The 18,092-nt window shown below is 39.9% G+C and overlaps 1 long non-coding RNA gene across 1 annotated transcript; it reads right to left on the reverse strand.

Moving 5' to 3' along the window:
- Positions 1–1,662: 1,662 nt before the first annotated feature.
- LOC133479360 (uncharacterized) lies at positions 1,663–17,700 on the reverse strand. Its single transcript, XR_009788928.1, has 3 exons — positions 17,571–17,700; positions 1,915–2,115; positions 1,663–1,837 (listed from the first exon to the last, which is right to left on the reverse strand). It is a non-coding gene; the product is annotated as an uncharacterized LOC133479360 (long non-coding RNA).
- Between the last annotated feature and the right edge of the window lie 392 nt (positions 17,701–18,092).

An 18,092-nucleotide genomic window follows, 5' to 3' on the forward strand; every position in this document is an offset into this window, starting at 1 on the left:
ACATACATTGTATTAATTCAATGTTTTCTACCTGATTTCAGGACCAATTTCAAGTTCCGTGTCGTGTCAGGGGATACTTTTAGTGTCATGTACAGAGTGTTTTGAGGAGCGATGGTCTAATGAATTGTGTCACAACAATGCTCTCACAAAGGTGAAGAATAGGTTTTCAGTAGATTTCCCGACCACTTATTGATCCAGTTGTGTCCCCTATTAGCGAACCTCTTCGCCAGTTACTCTCCAACCTGCATGACGTCATGGCTGAACTGCATACAGTAAGTTCCTTAATGATGGCATCATTAAGTGACTTGACGCATCCCCTTGGATGTCATACCTAATGGTAAGAAAAAGTCAGGCGTTTTGCCGCCCTGCATTGACCTCACGAAGGCTAACAAAATCCAGCAACTGTGGTAAGTCGAGAGCTTTGCTCTTTTAGTTAGTTCTCTTATAACCATAATGGACTTGTAGAGCCATGGCCTCAATGCATGATGCTGCACCAGTGCATCCCTCATTTGAAGCAGATCTTTCTACCGACCTACGGTTGCAAGCCAAGGAACCATGGCCTCAGATTGGGAGGTGTTGATTTTCATCCAAGTAGCTTGACACGGCAGTGATTTGCCCTCAGAAAGAACGATAGTTATTGCTTGATGATACCATCAAACAGAGCTTTTCAGGACACACAAATTGGACACAGTCTACAACTTCGCTGCGGCTATACACGTGTCCTAAAATAATGAACACAAGCGATGAAAGGAAGCCCTGGCAGAGTCCAACATTCATGATAAATCAGTTCGACTGATTTTACACCTTTGTAATTGGCTAATATCCATCCATTGTCTGAGCCACTTCTCCTCACTAGGGTCGCGGGCGTGCTGGAGCCTATCCCAGCTATCATCGGGCAGGAGGCGGGGTACACCCTGAACTGGTTGCCAGCCAATCGCAGGGCACATACAAACAAACAACCATTCGCACTCACAGTCACACCTACGGGCAATTTAGAGTCTCCAATTAATGCATGTTTTTGGGATGTGGGAGGAAACCGGAGTGCCCGGAGCAAACCCACACACTCATGGGGAGAACATGCAAACTCCACACAGGCGGGATTGATCCCCAGTCCTCAGAACTGTGAGGCTGATGCTCTAACCAGTCGACCACCTAATTGGCGAATAATAATAGTAAAATGTTGTTCATCGATCAATTTAAATTAGTCACGCTCCCCTGCTGAATGAAGTTTCTTGAGTGCATCTTATACTGGTCTGATTTTGAAGAGCTCATCAGCATTGACTGGCTCCTGTGAATAATTATCAACCATGTGAATGTACCTCAGTAATTACTCAAATGTGTTCACTGCCATGGTGTTTGATACCACATCGGCATTCTCAGTTCCACTGTAACAACTGCTAGTGTTTTACTGTTCCACTTTAGTTTTTGGTAGATATTCATTATCAATGCTAAGATTCATTCTGACTTGACTCAGAGGGCACGTGCTCCACTGTCCTGTAGAGTTTTTTATCCTGCGCTGCATCTGACCTCTACAAAATAAAGACATGAATTGTGACTCTCATGATGAAACTAATTTTCACAAAATATTGAAATTCAAAAATTACATTATGAAAAAATCTCATTAAAAAAAATACAAAAATGAATTGTTTCACAGCCCAAAAAGGTTACTGCAGATGAAGTATTTTTTTAAAAAAAACAACAACAACAGGCAAACAGTGGGGAGCAGGGACTTCTGGTGGTCCGTCTCGGCCAGACAAGGGGATCCACGGGCAGGCAGATGTGCTGGAGAGTTTGCAGGTGTGAAGGGCGTGCAGGCAAGGAGGCAGGCGTGGAGTCTCTGGGTGACAAGAGGTAAAAGGCTGGTCAGAATTTCTTAGAAGTGCAAAATATTTTTGCGCGCTAGATGCGACTGACAGTACAACAACTCAAGATGATCTGGAGACGAGGTGTCGTTCAGGACCGGCTTAAGTACACTGTTGATGAAGATGACTTGCAGCTGGTCCCTGCTCCAACTCGTCTCTCCACTCCTCCACGCACACACACACGTACACACACACACACACACACACACACACTCTCAAAGAAGGAGGAGTTCAAGGTGCTGAGGCAGCAGTCCTGACAAACAGTCACAGTAACAGTATGAATTGCAGTTACAATTCAATTCTAGTGGACAGATGATTACTTGAAATTACTTCCCAAGACCAAATCAATACTTGGAATTTCAATAATTGTATTACTCTTTAATACTTGATTTCCCGGCGTCACGGTGGACGACTGGTTAGAGCGTCTGCCTCACAGTTCTGAGGCCCCACCTGTGTGGAGTTTCCATGTTCTCCCCGTGCCTGCGTGGGTTTTCTCCTGGCACTCCGGTTTCCTCCCACATCCCAAAAACATGCATGGTAGGTTAATTGAGGACTCTAAATTGCCCGTAGGTGTGAATGTGAGTGTGAATGGGTAGGCTAGGCTCCTGCAACCCTGAACAGGATAAGCGGTGTTGAGAATAGATGGATGAATCATGTGTGTTTATGTTATCCACAGTTTGTTAAATGTATGACTTAACACTCACATTATATTTATGTTTAATTCAAAATAGAGTAACTCTCCGTTTATAGTGTGTGATGTCAAGCAAAATCCCATGATGCAATGGCAACTATATTTAATTACTGTATAATCACTTTACAGTATTTTACTGTATGGCATGTGGTTAATAACTGTAGAATTTACAGAAAGGTCTAAATATACTGTAATATATGCCCATAATTCCCAGCATGCATTGTAACATTCATGGCTCAACAATGTTTAAGCATTTCAGTGTAAAGAAGCGTAGGTCTACAGTATATAACAAGAGACACATACAAAAAAAGTATGATTATACAAGAAATGGATAAATAAATATATATTGTGTTGAAATTTTGAACACTAACAATGCTGCACCGTTGCAGAAAAGCATTTTTGTATTTGCTTGTATTGTATACATGTGGTGGTCACAGTATGTTTCTATGGGAGGAAGCTCATTGTAGAGGTCAAGAGACAGGAGCCGATTGCTGCTTTCCCAGTGTCACCTGATTCGGGTAAGATAACCAACCAACCAAATACTACTCCACACTTAGAAATGATTCGCGGCTGGTGGATGTATGAAGTGATGCATGACTCCCCACCCAGTTTTGTAAGATTTTTTTTTTTAAAGTAACTTATTGGAAACAGTGTTGCCAGTAAGTGACTGTAAAAACCCTATGAAATGTCTCACAGTGCACTTCAAAGCTAGCGTCCACTTTGGTGGCTCATACGTCACTTTGGCATCAAGCCTAATGTATATGCAGTAGACAAAAACCACTGTAGTGATCACTATGCATCAAGGGGTTTTAATCAAGACAAGTTTTACAAGAAAATACAATATGATTATATTTTTAATTGTGGGTTTAGCAACCAAAAATGTGTAGCAAGGATACTGAACTGCAAGCTCAAGGGGCAAGCAAACCCATGATCATTTGAACTTTGGTACACTTGTGTTGGTGTTTAATATTGAAGAATATTTGTGATCCTGAGTTATTGCAAAGTTATTGCCCTTAGTGTGTAGCTGTGTCAGCCATGTCCTGAGTTCAGCATCCTATTAAAACAGAACTCACGCGTCTCAAAGGCACAGAGGCGTACTTCAACAGGACGATTTAACTCAAAGCAAATGAGCCGGACAGCAGAGTGCATTTTTCTCTTGCAGGGTGAATATCACTATATCAATCAATAACCCAATTCATCAAGAGTTAGAGCTGCACAGTTGAGCTCAATGACACTTTGGGCTTGATGTTGAGAAACAAAAAAACAATGATTGTGAAATAATAATAAGTCCGAATTTCTTAAATGCTATTTAATCACTTAAAGAAGCAACAGTAACCAAGCAATCCAACACTCAAAATTCCCCTTTTCTCAACTTAACTTAATAATGGAGAAGGTTGATGGATGTGTTTAATAGCAGAGAGAACAAGACCACTTATGAGGCTCATCAATCTTAACCTGCGTGGGGAGAAGACAACGAGAGTCTTCTCCATATTCCTGTGATTTGACTCGAGCTTTTAGGGAGGTTTTCCAAGCTCGGAGATGTTTAATTTTGTGGTGGATTACAAATTCATTTGAAATAAAGTGGTATGTCAACAGGGCCTGGATGAAAAATAACCTTTGGTTTGAGAAAAGAGCCAGCGCTGCTCCTTGTTCAAGTCACTGTAATAAGTCACAGTTATGGCGAGTGTAATGAGGTGTACCTTTGCCTGAATGTGTTTGTCTGTTGGAATATGGTCTTTCTAAAAGTGAATGAAACAGTTTAAACTCCATTTCTTTTTCCACATGTGAGCCTTGGTTCTTCAGTAATTTCACCAAAAATTTAATCATGAGTTTTGTTCTTGTGGTAGGAAAAAATATTCTGTTCAAACAGCAATTGTTTTTTTTCTTGTTCCATAAAAACAAAGTATTCCGAGTGTGTCTGTCATTACCTGTGTTTCTGTGGCCTATAATCACAATGCAAAACATTTTATATTTTAGATTTTTGAAAATTTATTTTTGTTTTTATTTATTTTTAACTTAGAAATCACAACTACATAGGTATTTACAGCCTTTGCCATGAGGCTCAAAACTGAGCTCAGGTGCATCCTGTTTCTACTGATCATCCCTGAAATGTTTCTACAGCTTAATAGGACTCCACCTGTGGTAATTCAGTTGGTTGGACATGAGCAATCTGTCGATATAAGGTCCAATAATTGGCAGTGCATGTCAGAGCACAAACAAAGCACGAAGTCCAAGGTATTGTTTGTAGACCTGCGAGACAGGATTGTGTCAAAGCACAGATCTGGGGATTTTATAAATCCATAAAAATATATGTTGCTTTTAATGTCCCGATGAGCACAGTGAAATCTATCATCCGTAAATGGAAGAAGTTCCAAACCACAGCGACCCTTTTTAGAACTGATACATTAGATGAGCAAAGCTTGTGGAATCACATTCAACAAGACTTAAGGATGTAATTGCTGAAAAAAAAAGTGAATCAATAAAGTATGGCACAAAGGCTGTGAATACGTGATTTCAAATTTTTTTTTCCTGGTACATCTGCAAAAATTAGAAAACAAACTTTTTATTTTCCAAGAATTCAACGAGACGTGAAAAGAAGTCGCCTCATGTGAGGCAGTAACACATTCCATTTCCATTCATTGATTCATTGATTATTTGGGCATCAGCCAAGCATTATAATAGCAGCATTAGTCCGTTCAGTAAATAAAGACCTCTGTCCACTATTTAAAGAAAAAAACAGTAATTGTGCCAAATACAAAAACAAAGCAAAAATCATTTTTTTACATATGCAGATGTATAGCTCACTGTGTGAGCTATTAGTGGTCGCAAGCAAGGAGGGGTATGCATTCTCTAGATGATCTTCTTGTGGCCCTGAAAGTTTTGCTCAGCAACCAAGCAGAATGCATGAGAATTATAGGACAAAGTCATACATATGGATGACTGTCTAAATCTGTTGAAATGGCTGTATGCACACCTCCCTCCATGCAGTCATACAGTTATAGCCATGAATCAAAATAAGCATGTGAAACCTTGTCAAATACATAGTAGCAGTGTGTATGTATTTTTTAGCCTAATCCTACTCTGCAGTCATTTGTCAAAACCTCACAGTGAAAACTGTTAGGCAAGTATGAAATTGTCCTCATGTTACCTTGGTGACAGGCTAGTGAACATAAAGAAGAGAGAAGCGGGAGGTGTGGTGGATAAATGACAAATCCTTTTAAGTAAACGCGCCTGTTGAAAGTTTTGAAAGGAGTCTCCAAGAGCTGGAAGTACAGCAGATCTAATCTGCTGTGCTACTTCACGCTCACAGATGGACTTTTAAAAAGCAAAAGCTGGAAATGAAGGACAGACGGCGCAAACATTTACCTCTGCGATCCGATTTCTCTGATATGAAAGTAAAAGTCTGCGATTGGCTGGTGACCCGTCAATGGTGTACCCCACCTCTCACTCAAAGTCAGATGGGATAGTATCTATCTGACTTGGGACCCTAATGAGAATAAGATTTATATATATTTTTAAAATGGATGGATCGAAATCAAAAGCATTTGATAATTACATTAATCAATTGGTTTTTTTGGGGGGTCATCGTTCAATATCATTTGAGTCAGACGCAATGTGTCAAGGTTATTCACTTGAAAGAGACACATTCACTTTAGATGGCTGCATTCAATCAATGCCTAAGGATAATGTGTCGTATTCACTCCCATATCTGTTTTCCCAGTTCACAAAGATGAGAAATCACTCCTGTATCCTATCTCTGGCAGCTCCCAAATTCCATGTTAGTTTAGTCACGGTTGCTTTCCTCAGCTTTGCTGATTGAAGAAATAATATTACAGCACATATTTACTTGTGGCTATTGGAAATTAAATGCTGCATAATTGACAGAAAGTGATCCTGATGTGACTTCCAGCTTGTGTACAGCTCAATGCTTTTGCTTCTGGGTTTAGACAATGATCTTTGGATATTGTAAGCTAATGTTACTCTGGCACTCTAGAGAGGGTCGGCGAGTTCTAGGGGTACCAAGTGGAGACAAAGCTGGAACTAACACCTGCTTGCAATTTTGCGGAAAAATAGGGGAAAGAAATCTCCAGGTATGGCTGTGCTGGCTGGCATTGTAACGTGGCATCGTTTTTCAGATCAGCCTGATATTAAGCCAACAGAGAGGGCAGCATTCTTCGAGGCCAAGCCAAGTGTTGACATTTTTGATACACGATCGGTTTAGACTATGGATACATTTTTAAGGAAGGAAATGTGATAAAAAATGTTGGTTTGTTTGTTTGTTTGTTTTATGCCCGCACTGTTTCCTCGCACATCCCAAAAACTCTAAATTGCCCATAGGTGTGAATGTGAGTGCGACTGGTTGTTTGTTTCTATGTGCCTTGCGATTGGCTGGCGACCGGTTCAGGGTGTACCCCGCCTCCCACCCGAAGATAGCTGGTATAGGCTCCAGCAGCCCGCGACCCTAGTGAAGATAAGCGGTAATGAAAATGGATGGATGGATGTTTGTTTTATCGCATTTCACACTAATGGACATTACGCTTGTCCAGATGTTCATTGCAGTAGGATAAAATACAAGCGGACAAGCTGTGAAGACAACTGATTTGCGGTCAGAGAATTTTGATATAAAAACAGATGGGTTTATATTTAATCGCTACAATATTAATGACCAAATTATTTTTATTTTTATCTTTATTATGATTATCTAATTTACCCACACTGGGATATTATATATATAAATATACTCCATGTAAATCACAATGACATTGTTTTGTTGTTTCATTAAATATTTTGTAATGGACCAGATGTTGAAAATTTTTAACATTGAGGTTTAGCTTTAAAGATAAAGTAAAAGAGTACGCACACTGTGTACCTAACCACAGAAAGTATGTCATGACATTTTTATATTCAAATCTAAAAAACAGATTTGCTTTCTTGTCAGGGTGCAACTTCTTGTTTCTACAATGTGGTTGCATTCGTGTGTGTGTGTGTGTGTGTGTGCAGGCGTGCATGCGTGCATGTGTGTGTATTAGGCTGAGTGTGAACTTTAATACGGCTTCTTTTGGCACATTCACACATCTGTTTACAGTATTTGCGGATCGAGCAATTGAAAGATGTGAATCAACCCAAACCACAGTGATGTGGACCTCAGGTCTGGACCGTCTCTCTGTCTCGGGCTGTGCACTGACTGTGGCCGCAACAGCACAGACAATATCCAAGGACAGCCATCTGGCATCATCAGTTGGCGCTCTGCTTTTGTCTTTGTTGTTGTTGTGTTCTATCGCTCTCTTTTCACATCTCAATGCCATATGACAGGATGCAAGGTGCTGAGAGAAGTCTTGTTTTCAAGTAACAGATGAAAAGGACAAAATTATAAGGGGCCGTTAAGGACATTATTCAGGATTAGCTCTCACACTTACTATTCTACTGAAAGGCTCTCATTAGGACTACTCAAACAATCTCATACGCTAGTCTTGCTCTCATTAACACTACTCAAATGCTCTCATACACGAGTCTTGCTCTCATTAACACTACTCAAATGCTCTCATTATCACTACTCAAATGCTCTCATTTACACTATTCAAATGCTCTCATTTACACTACTCAAATGCTCTCATTTAACACTACTCAATTGCTCTCATTTACACTACTAAAATGCTCTCATTGACACTCCTGAAATGCTCTCACTGACACTACTCAAATGCTCTCATTTACACTACTCAAATGCTCTCATTGACACTACTCAAATGCTCTCATACGCACGAGTCTTGCTCTCATTACCACTACTCAAATGCTCTCATTTACACTACTCAAATGCTCTCATTGACACTACTCAAATGCTCTCATACGCACGAGTCTTGCTCTCATTACCACTACTCAAATGCTCTCATACACACGAGATTTGCTCTCATTAACACTACTGAAATGCCCTCATGTATGCGAGCATTTCAGATGGAAATGTGAAAGGATTTGAGTATATTTTATGAATTGTTTTGAGGATGGTATACAAATAGATTTGACATGTTCATGCGAGTGTATTTGACCTGTATGTGTGCAGACATTTGAGGCGTGCATGTGAGCGTGTATTTATGAGTTGAAAAGTAAGTGGTTTCAAACTAAAATATGGCATTGACCAATAGCCATAAAGTACACTAGTACGCCTAACTTAAGCAGTAGCGTTACATAGCATTATACTGTATAGTACATACATATATATTTTTAATGTATATATGTTGTATAATTGTTGATTATTGTGTTACAATAACACTTTTCCTCATTGATTTAAAATGTCTGCTTTTAATGTGTAAGTGCTGTAGGATATGACGTAATGGTCGGCCAATCAGAAGCCGTGTCGTGTATGACGTGGGCTAGGCTGGCTCGTCTATCAAAAGCGAGATGCCATTATTTGGACGCGGATGCTGCCGAATTAATGTGCCTTTAGGGGCTAAAGCGCAGTGGACGTGTTTACTCCTGGACTCAAGACAGAGTTTCAACACCGCTGCGTTACAATCTGAAACGTACACCGTTCGTTGCAGGCCGGATAGTCACGTTTGAGCTCCCCTACGCCGGTGTGGTGTCCAAAGGGAATGAATGAATTTAATTGTCGTAGTGAACTTGTGTCATAGATATGCACTCCAGACTACACACAGTCAGAGTCAAATATTACATGACTTTTTTAAATATAGGTACAGCTCAATAAATTAGAATATAGTTGAAAGGTTTTTCTTCAGTACTCATAGTGTGATTAAACACTGAAGTACTTTTCAGAGGGCAAATTCCAGCCGAATTTCTACATTAAAAATCACTTTATTTCTTGAATTAATTCACTATTTCATTAGACGTTATATTTTAGTTTCTCAATATGGGGATTTGTTTTTTATTTGCAATGTGCTACAATCATCAAAATAATACATATTTTAAATATGAAATACTTCACTCTGAGTGTGTGCAGTGTGCCGTTGTTCTCTATAATTTCACTTTTTGAATTGAACTACCTAATAAAGGATTTACACTATTCACGTGTGAGCATGATTGACATGAACTCGTGAATGCCAGTGATGTGTGCGAGAATGTGATTGACGTGCTTGCATGAGAGCAAGACTCATGCATATGAGAGCATTTGAGTCGTGCTAATGAGAGCAAGACTCGTGTGTATGAGAACATTTGATTAGTGTCAATGAGAGCATTTGAGTAGTGTAAATGAGAACATTTGAGTAGTGTCAATGAAAGCATTTGAGTAGTGAAAATGAGAGCATTTGAGTAGTGTAAAAGACTCTTGTATGAGAGTGTTTGAGTAGTCCTTATGAGAGCCTTTCAATAGTTTGTGTGTGTGTGAAAGCATTTGAAAAGTAAGTGTGAGAGCTAATCCTTAATAATGTCCCTAATGGCCCCTCATACAAAACTATGTTACTGTGCAAGAGTGGAACAAAAAAATAATAATAACTCAAAAAAATGAATACAATACATAAAATACAAAAGTGCAAATATTGACTTTTTTTAAACCCCCCAACACACACACACACACACATGCACGCACACAAACACACACACACACACACAGATTCCATCTTCCAGATGCCACACCATCCACATGGTGAATTTTGTGATAAGTGTTCATGTTGACTGCATATAGTGTACATTTCAGTGGAATTAGACCAGAGCCGGCTGCTGGGCTTCAATTTAGCTTCAACTGATAAGAGGATTCTTCCTGAACAATGCTTCCAATTGTAGGATGGAAGGATTGTACACTTAAACAGCCTCAAGAAACAATGAAAACTGCTGACTTATTAGCTTTTTGTGTGTTGATTTTTGGATAGTTTCTTACCAGACATAACTTTAAGCATGGTTAGCAAATGATTCAGCACCCTGGACAGTGGAAATGTAATTATGTAATCAGATCAAACGGCTAATTGTTCATTTCAGTGGTTGCCACTAAACACACAAGCATGCAAAACCAATTTACAGTGCAAGCTACATACAGCAGCTGAAGACAATTTGAGACACCAGTCAACCTCCAATTTGTACAGAGGGGTAAATGATGGAAAAATGGAAATATATAAAATATGTTCCTTTCTAAAACTTTTAATGTACTGGTCATTGTTCAAGTAATATTTTAACATTAACTTATACAAATATAAAAACAGCTATAAATGATAAATGAAGATGTAGTAACGTGAAATCTTGTCTTGTCTTGAAAGTCTTGCAAAGGGTATTCGCATTGTACATACACCTCATGAATCTCACTTTTTTTAAATATAGTTTCACTTGTCTAACAAGTGCAAACTGTAAAACCACTGTAATTTCTTGTGTATGATACATATTTTTGTTTTTTGTTTTGTAAAAATATCTTTTTTATTTTTATTTTTTAAATGTGTCCTGTTCAGCTGGATGGCCTTGCAGAAGGGTGGATCTGTATGACTTTGTGCTTATTTTAAAATGTTTTTATTATTCTGATGTTTATTGAAAATGCAGCCAGACAGAAAAGGGCTTTAGGGGACAGACAAAGGAACAGACTGGACAAGGGGACTAGGGTTGAGAACCACAGCAGAACAATAGTGAGACAGTCTAGATATTTGAACACAAGTAACATTACAACAGTCATTTGTAGTGGGGGGGGGCACCCGGTGAGGACATGCAATAACTAACCAAGAGAACAAGATACGAGAGGACAGAAAAGGTCAGGATAGGATGTGGGAAAATGAGCAAGGCAGTGCTACTAATGAGTGGTGTGGTGGGATTCTTTTTTAGTGTCTAAACACCTATAAGAACCTGTGACTTGATATGTTAGTACAATAAAGTGCATTGTTAGTGATTCCAGCCTATAGTGTGTCTATCGAACTTATTAGTGAATGAACACCATGTCACATGCATGTTAGCCAACTGGTGTACGAAGTTGCTGAGTCTGCACATCGAGGAAGGGTGGCGCAGTAGCACGGCCCCCAAGCACCCACCCGGAGACCAATACGAGACGCCTGGAGTGAGGCCAACGGGCAACACCCCGGCATCCGGGGACGGAGAGTATCCCCAGGATCGTCATCCCCTAGGAGGGCAACACAGACACAACCATACCCAAGAGGAGGAGGCGGAAATAGGCCCTGCATCTCCAGAGGCTAACCTCGCAGATCTAGAAGGCTAGGGGTTAAAGTGCATGCAAGTGACCCTATGGCGTGCACAGGGGTCTAAAATGACAATAAATGATTTGATCACATTACATTGCATTTACATTACATATTACATGACTTTACATTACATTTCTGTATGACATTATTTCCCAGGCAAACAGCATCAAGCTTCAAGATTCACCATTTTAATGAAAGGTGACCAAATTTCTTAGCGCTATCCATTATTACGTTTGGCAGAAATATTTTCAAGTGTTATATACTCTATGACAAGATTTTGCCATTGGTTAATGTTGATAGCTTGTTTATTTTTCCAGTTTAACAATATTGTTTTTTTAGTGATAGCTCGAATTGTATTGGTTGAGCATGTTTATTTGACTATTATTTGACTTCGACTGGTAAGTATATTAAATTAGTACTTGAGATTAATGTGTATACTTTTTAAAGCAGTTTTTTGTTTTGTGGAAGTAGTTTGAATATTTTCTGGACAAAAACGGGTAGTTTGCATGTGTTGAGAATATTTTAGGATTGTTGTTCTAACTTTATGTTATTAAAGGAAGTTACCACCTCTAATTTGAAATTCTTGGAATAAGCTTTCACGTCACATTAATACATTATTTTTGTTCCCCTGTGCTGCAGTAAAGAGGGATTTTGTTAATCTCAAAATCGGGATTGTCCCACATTGGGGAGGAATGATATGGTGCTAAATGACTTTCTAGACTTTTCCACCAAGCTGATGAAGTGGGAGCAATAATCGGATTCTTAAAACAATTGTGGCATTTGAGACTTGTGCTGATAAATGGGAGGTCTGAAAGTTTGGGTCCATTGCAGTCTATCTGTTCTAGTTCCACCCAAGATTGTTGTTCACCATTGGGATGTAAGAATTTAATTAGGTAATGTAGTTGGCTAGCTAAGTAACAGTGTTTGAAGTTGGGTGGGTCAAGTCCCCCTTCTGTTATACCTTTCTGAAGGGTAGCTAGGCTGATTCTCTTGTTCTTATTTTTAAAGTAACATTTTAAAATGGCAGAGTCGAGCATTTTGAACCATTTGAATATGGGTTTGAATGGGATCATTGAAAATAAATAGTTAATTTCTGGTCACGTTTTAATTTTTACTGTAGCTATACGCCCTAAAAGTGAGACAGGTAGGCTGTTCCAACGTTTTAAATCATTAAAAAAAAAAATCCAGTAGAGGTATGTGATTTTAGTTTTGCTGAGACATTAATGCCTAGATATTTGATAATCCCAGTCGGAGTAGTAAAGTTTGGATTTTGGTCCACAGGATTCCATGTGTTAGTTGTTATAGGGAGTATTATTAATTTTTGACCAATTGATAGCATCCATCCATCCATTTTCTGTACCGCTTATCCTCACAAGAGTCGCAGGCGTGCTAGAGCCTATCCCAGCTATCTTCGGGCGGGAGGCAGGGTACACCCTAATTTGGTCACCAGCCAATCACAGGGCACATATAAACAAACAACCATTCGCACTCCCATTCACTCCTATGGGCAATTTAGAATCTTCAATTAACCTACCATGCATCTTTTTGGGATGTGGGAGGAAACCGGAGTGCCCGGAGAAAACCAGTCGCCCACCGTGCTGCCAATTGATAGCATATTCTGATAATTGCGAAAATGTCTTAATGAGGTTAAAAACTGTTTGAAGTGATGCCTTGGGTTCTTGTAAATAAAGAAAGATATAATTTCCGTAAAGATAGATTTTTTTGTTCTGACATAGGAGTACAGATACCTTTAATATTAGTGTTCTCCCGTATTGCTATTGCCAGTGGTTCGATAAATAATGCAACTAGCAGGAGCGAGAGAGGGCATCTTTGTCTAGCTCCTCTTTGTAAAGGGAAACTTTGTAATGCGACCCCATTTGTGGTGACATTTGCTTTGGGTGAGTTCTATAACTTTTTTTTTAGTTGAGCCTTTGGATTATCAGGTGTACTCTCGGAAATGCCGGAAAAGATGAGGTTATCCCACATGCTTCTTGAATGTAAGTCCAGCATTACCTCTGATTTTTTAGTTTTCTTTCTTGAGAACTTGTACCTCTGTTGTCATCGCTTTCATGGCTGACTAAAGTTCGGCATTGTCTTCTTTTAGCTCTCTGACTTGTTGGTGCGTGTACTCCAAACTGGTTGTGAGCTCCTTAATCTCATGTAATAGATCGAGAAGTGATAGCTTCTTGTCAATGGAGGAGAGGACTTGAATATGGCGGCACGGTGAACGACTGGTTAGAGCGTCAGCCTCACAGTTCTGAGGACCCGGGTTCAATCCCCGGCCCCGCCTGTGTGGAGTTTGCATGTTCTCCCCGTGCCTGCGTGGGTTTTCTCCGGGCACTCCGGTTTCCTCCCACATCCCAAAAACATGCATGAATTGGAGACTCTAAATTGCCCGTAGGCATGACTGTGAGTGCGAATGGTTGTTTGTTCCTATGTGCCCTGCGATTGGCTGGCAACCAGTTCAGGGTGTACCCCGCCTCCTGCCCGATGACAGCTGGGATAGGCTCCAGCACGCCCGCGACCCTAGTGAGGAGAAGCGGCTCAGAAAATGGATGGATGGATGGACTTGAATATGGGCATCAGAAGAGCAAAGTTGTAAATCTTCGAGTGGCTACACGATGGTAACTTGGCGTCAGCAGGGATTGGAAAAAAAGTAATCAATAATAATAAGCCCAAAAATAATACAAAAAAATGGATGAGGAGGAAATTACAGTAAATCTCGGGGTTGCTAATCTGATTTTGCAGCGTAGCCACCATAATTTTCTCTGGGAAATCTCGCACTCTGTCGCGGTGTCAGAGCATGTCGCACGTCCCACATACCTGTGTCTTCATCGAAAATTGAAGTTGGGACGTTGAGTAGTGTAAATGAGAGCATTTGAGTAGTGTTAATGAGAGCATTAATGAAGTTCCAATGAAGTTGGGACGTTGTGTTAAACATAAATAAAAACAGAATACAATGATTTGCAAATCATGTTCTACCTATATTTAATTGAATACACTACAAAGACATCCATCCATCCATCAATTTTCTGAGCCCCTTCTCCTCACTAGGGTCGCGGGCGTCCTGGAGCCTATCCCAGCTATCACCGGGCAGGTGGCGGGGTACACCATGAACTGGTTGCCAGCCAATCGCAGGGCACATACAAACAAACAACCATTCGCACTCACATTCACACCTACGGGCAATTTAGAGTCTCCAATTAATGCATGTTTTTGGGATGTAGGAGGAAACCGGAGTGCCCGGAGAAAACCCACACAGGCACGGGGAGAACATGCAAACTCCACACAGGCGGGGCCGGGGATTGAACCCCGGTCCTCAGAACTGTGAGGATGACGCTCTAACCAGTCGGTCACCGTGCCGCCCACTACAAAGACAAGATATTTAATGTTGAAACTGATCAACTTGATTGTTTTTAGCAAATAATCATTAACTTAGAATTTTATGGCTGCAACACGTTCCCAAAAAGCTGTGACAGGGTCATGTTTACCACTGTGTTACATCACCTTTTCTTTTAACAACATTCAATCAATGTTTGGGAACTGAGGACACTAATTGTTGAAGATTTGTAGGTGGAATTCTTTCCCATTCTTGCTCGATGTCCAGCTTCAGCTGTTCAACAGTCCGGGGTCTCCGTCGTCGTATTTTACGCTTCATAATGTGCCACACATTTTCAATGGGAGACAGGTCTGGACTGCAGGCAGGCACTCTTTTACTACGAAGCCACGCTGTTTATAACACATGCAGAATGTGGTTTGGCATTGTCTGGCTGAAATAAGCAGGGGCGTCCATGAAAAACACGTTGCTCGGATGGCAGCATATGTTTCTCCAAAACCTGTATGTACCTTTCAGCATTAACAGTGCCTTCACAGATGTGTAAGTTACCCATGCCATTGACACTAACACAGCCCCATACCATCACAGATGCTGGATTTTTAACTTTGCGTCCATAACAGTCCGGATGGTTCTTTTCCTCTTTGGCCCCGAGGACACGACGTCCACAATTTCCAAAAACAATTTGAAATGCGGACTTGTCGAACCACACAACACTTTTCCTCTTTGCATCCGCCTATCTTAGATGAGTTCGGGCCCAGAGAAGCCGGCGGCGTTTCTGGGTGTTGTTGATAAATGGCTTTTGCTTTGCATAGTAGACTTTCAAGTTGCACTTACGGATGTAGTGCCGAACTGTATTTACTGACATTGGTTTTCTGAAGTGTTCCTGAGCCCATGTGGTAATATCCTTTACACATTGATGTTGGTTTTTGATGCAGTGCCGCCTGAGGGATCGAAGGACACGGGCATTCAATGTTGGTTTTTGGCCTTGCCGCTTACATGCAGTGATTTCTCCAGATTCTCTGAACGTTTTGATGATATTATGGACCGTAGATTATGAAATTATGAAATCCCTTGCAATTGTACATTGAGGAACATTGTCCTTAAACTATTCGACTATTTTCTCACGCACTTGTTCACAAAGAGGTGAACCTCGCCCCATCTTTGCTTGTGAATGACTGAGCAATTCAGGGAAGCTCCATTTATACCCAATCATGGCACCCACCTGTTCCCAATTCCTCAACTTTTTCAGTCTTTTTTGCCACCTATCCCAGCTTTTTTGGAACGTGTTTCAGCCATAGAATTCTAAGTTAATCATTATTTGCTCAAAACAATAAAGTTGGTCAGTTTGAACATTAAATATCTTGTCTTTGTAGTGCATTCAATTAAATATAGGTTGAACATGATTTGCAAATCATTGTATTCTGTTTTTATTTATGTTTAGCACAACATCCCAACTTCATTGGAATTGGGGTTGTACATAGGTGTAAGAAAAAATATCAAAATTAGTCAGCATTAAGCCAGCGAAAATCAACAAAACAAATTTACCTGCTTCTACCGCTTAGCGATATTACGACATTGTATATACATAAACCAGCAGAAATGCTCACCCACGAAGTTGTAATATACCTTGTGAATGCATGTAATTATAATTCCTTAGACCAGGGGTGTCAAACTCATTTTAGTTTGTGGGCCACATTCACTCCAATTTTGAGTAATTTAAAACATTTTCCCCATTGTTTTCGTGCAAATAATTACAAGTACATTTGGTAAATATTCAAATTTATTGACTATTATTGTTTTGCAATTGTTGTTGCAAATAATATGAGCAATCTGAAATTTTTAACAAAAACAACTGCAATTTTAACAGTATTATGAGCGCCGTTGAAAATGTATACGTACATAAAAATACATACAAGTTGTGGGACTGCATGAAAAAAAAAAAAAAAAAGGTTCCACCAAGCCAACCTCTTTTGAACTGGAGCTTTTGAGTGGTATTTATTTTCACAGAACTGTAGTGCAAAGATGGCACAACATTTTATATTAGTGTGCTGCTGAAACTTGGCATTGTTTAGATTTGAAGCGCATCAATGTCATTTAAGTGTTGTCAGTGCGCCCTCCAGTGGACAAAATGAGCAACAACTGTTACTTTTATTTAAAAATAGCAGTGAATGTATTCTCCATCCCCTCGGGCCGGATCGAACCCCCTGATGGGCCGGTTCTGGCCCGCGGGCCATACGTTTGACACCACTGCCTTAGCCTAAGTGCTTCCATAGACTAAAGTATCAGTGTCGTCAGCACATGCTCGGAGAGCAATGCTTTCATTTTGTGTGGCGCATGCAGAAAGTTAGGCATTTCCAGTTTACTTCACAGAACTTTAAAATTTCTTTGAAAAACCTAATTAAATTCAAATTACTAAGTGGATAATACTTTAATTTTTGGATACCAAAAATTCTGGGGTGCTTATTATACATAGTAAGGAAGGAAAATTCAGCTGCGAATGTACAAGTTTGGGGGTGCGTATTATACTCAAGAGCGTATTAAACATGAAAAATTATGGTACTCACTTAAAGCAGAATCCTCTCGTCTCTTATTCTTCTCTTAACATCGCTTGTCAAGTGATACAAAAAAGCCAGTCAATCCAAAAATCACACAAAGTTAATACTTTGGTAAACTGAGAACTTTTAAGGTTTGCTGAGGCCTCGTAAGACATAATACATGATGTGATCCTTTTTCTTTAAAGTATTGCAAAACAAAGCCAAAGAAAAAGCGAACCGAGCAAAGTTTGTCCTTTGATGCTTGCTTACATCTTTCATTATGTCATGCACGATGACAACTTGCCCGTTGAAACTTTGGATGCATATTTTTCCAAAATATTCTGGTCAAATTTAAAATTGTGCAAAGGATTTAGATGTTTCACTGTAATAGTGTAATAGTTCACTGTAATTATTAACCAAACAGTTCTGAATACTTCATCCTTAGCAATGAAAGTCTTGTCTGTTGAGTGTGCGCAACAAACAATTACTACAAACCATTAACAGTAGTTGTAGCAGGCCAAACGTATGGTACTGTCATGAGCTGTGCCCTGC

Source organism: Phyllopteryx taeniolatus, chromosome 6 (assembly GCF_024500385.1).
Source record: "Phyllopteryx taeniolatus isolate TA_2022b chromosome 6, UOR_Ptae_1.2, whole genome shotgun sequence".
NCBI lineage: Eukaryota > Metazoa > Chordata > Actinopteri > Syngnathiformes > Syngnathidae > Phyllopteryx > Phyllopteryx taeniolatus.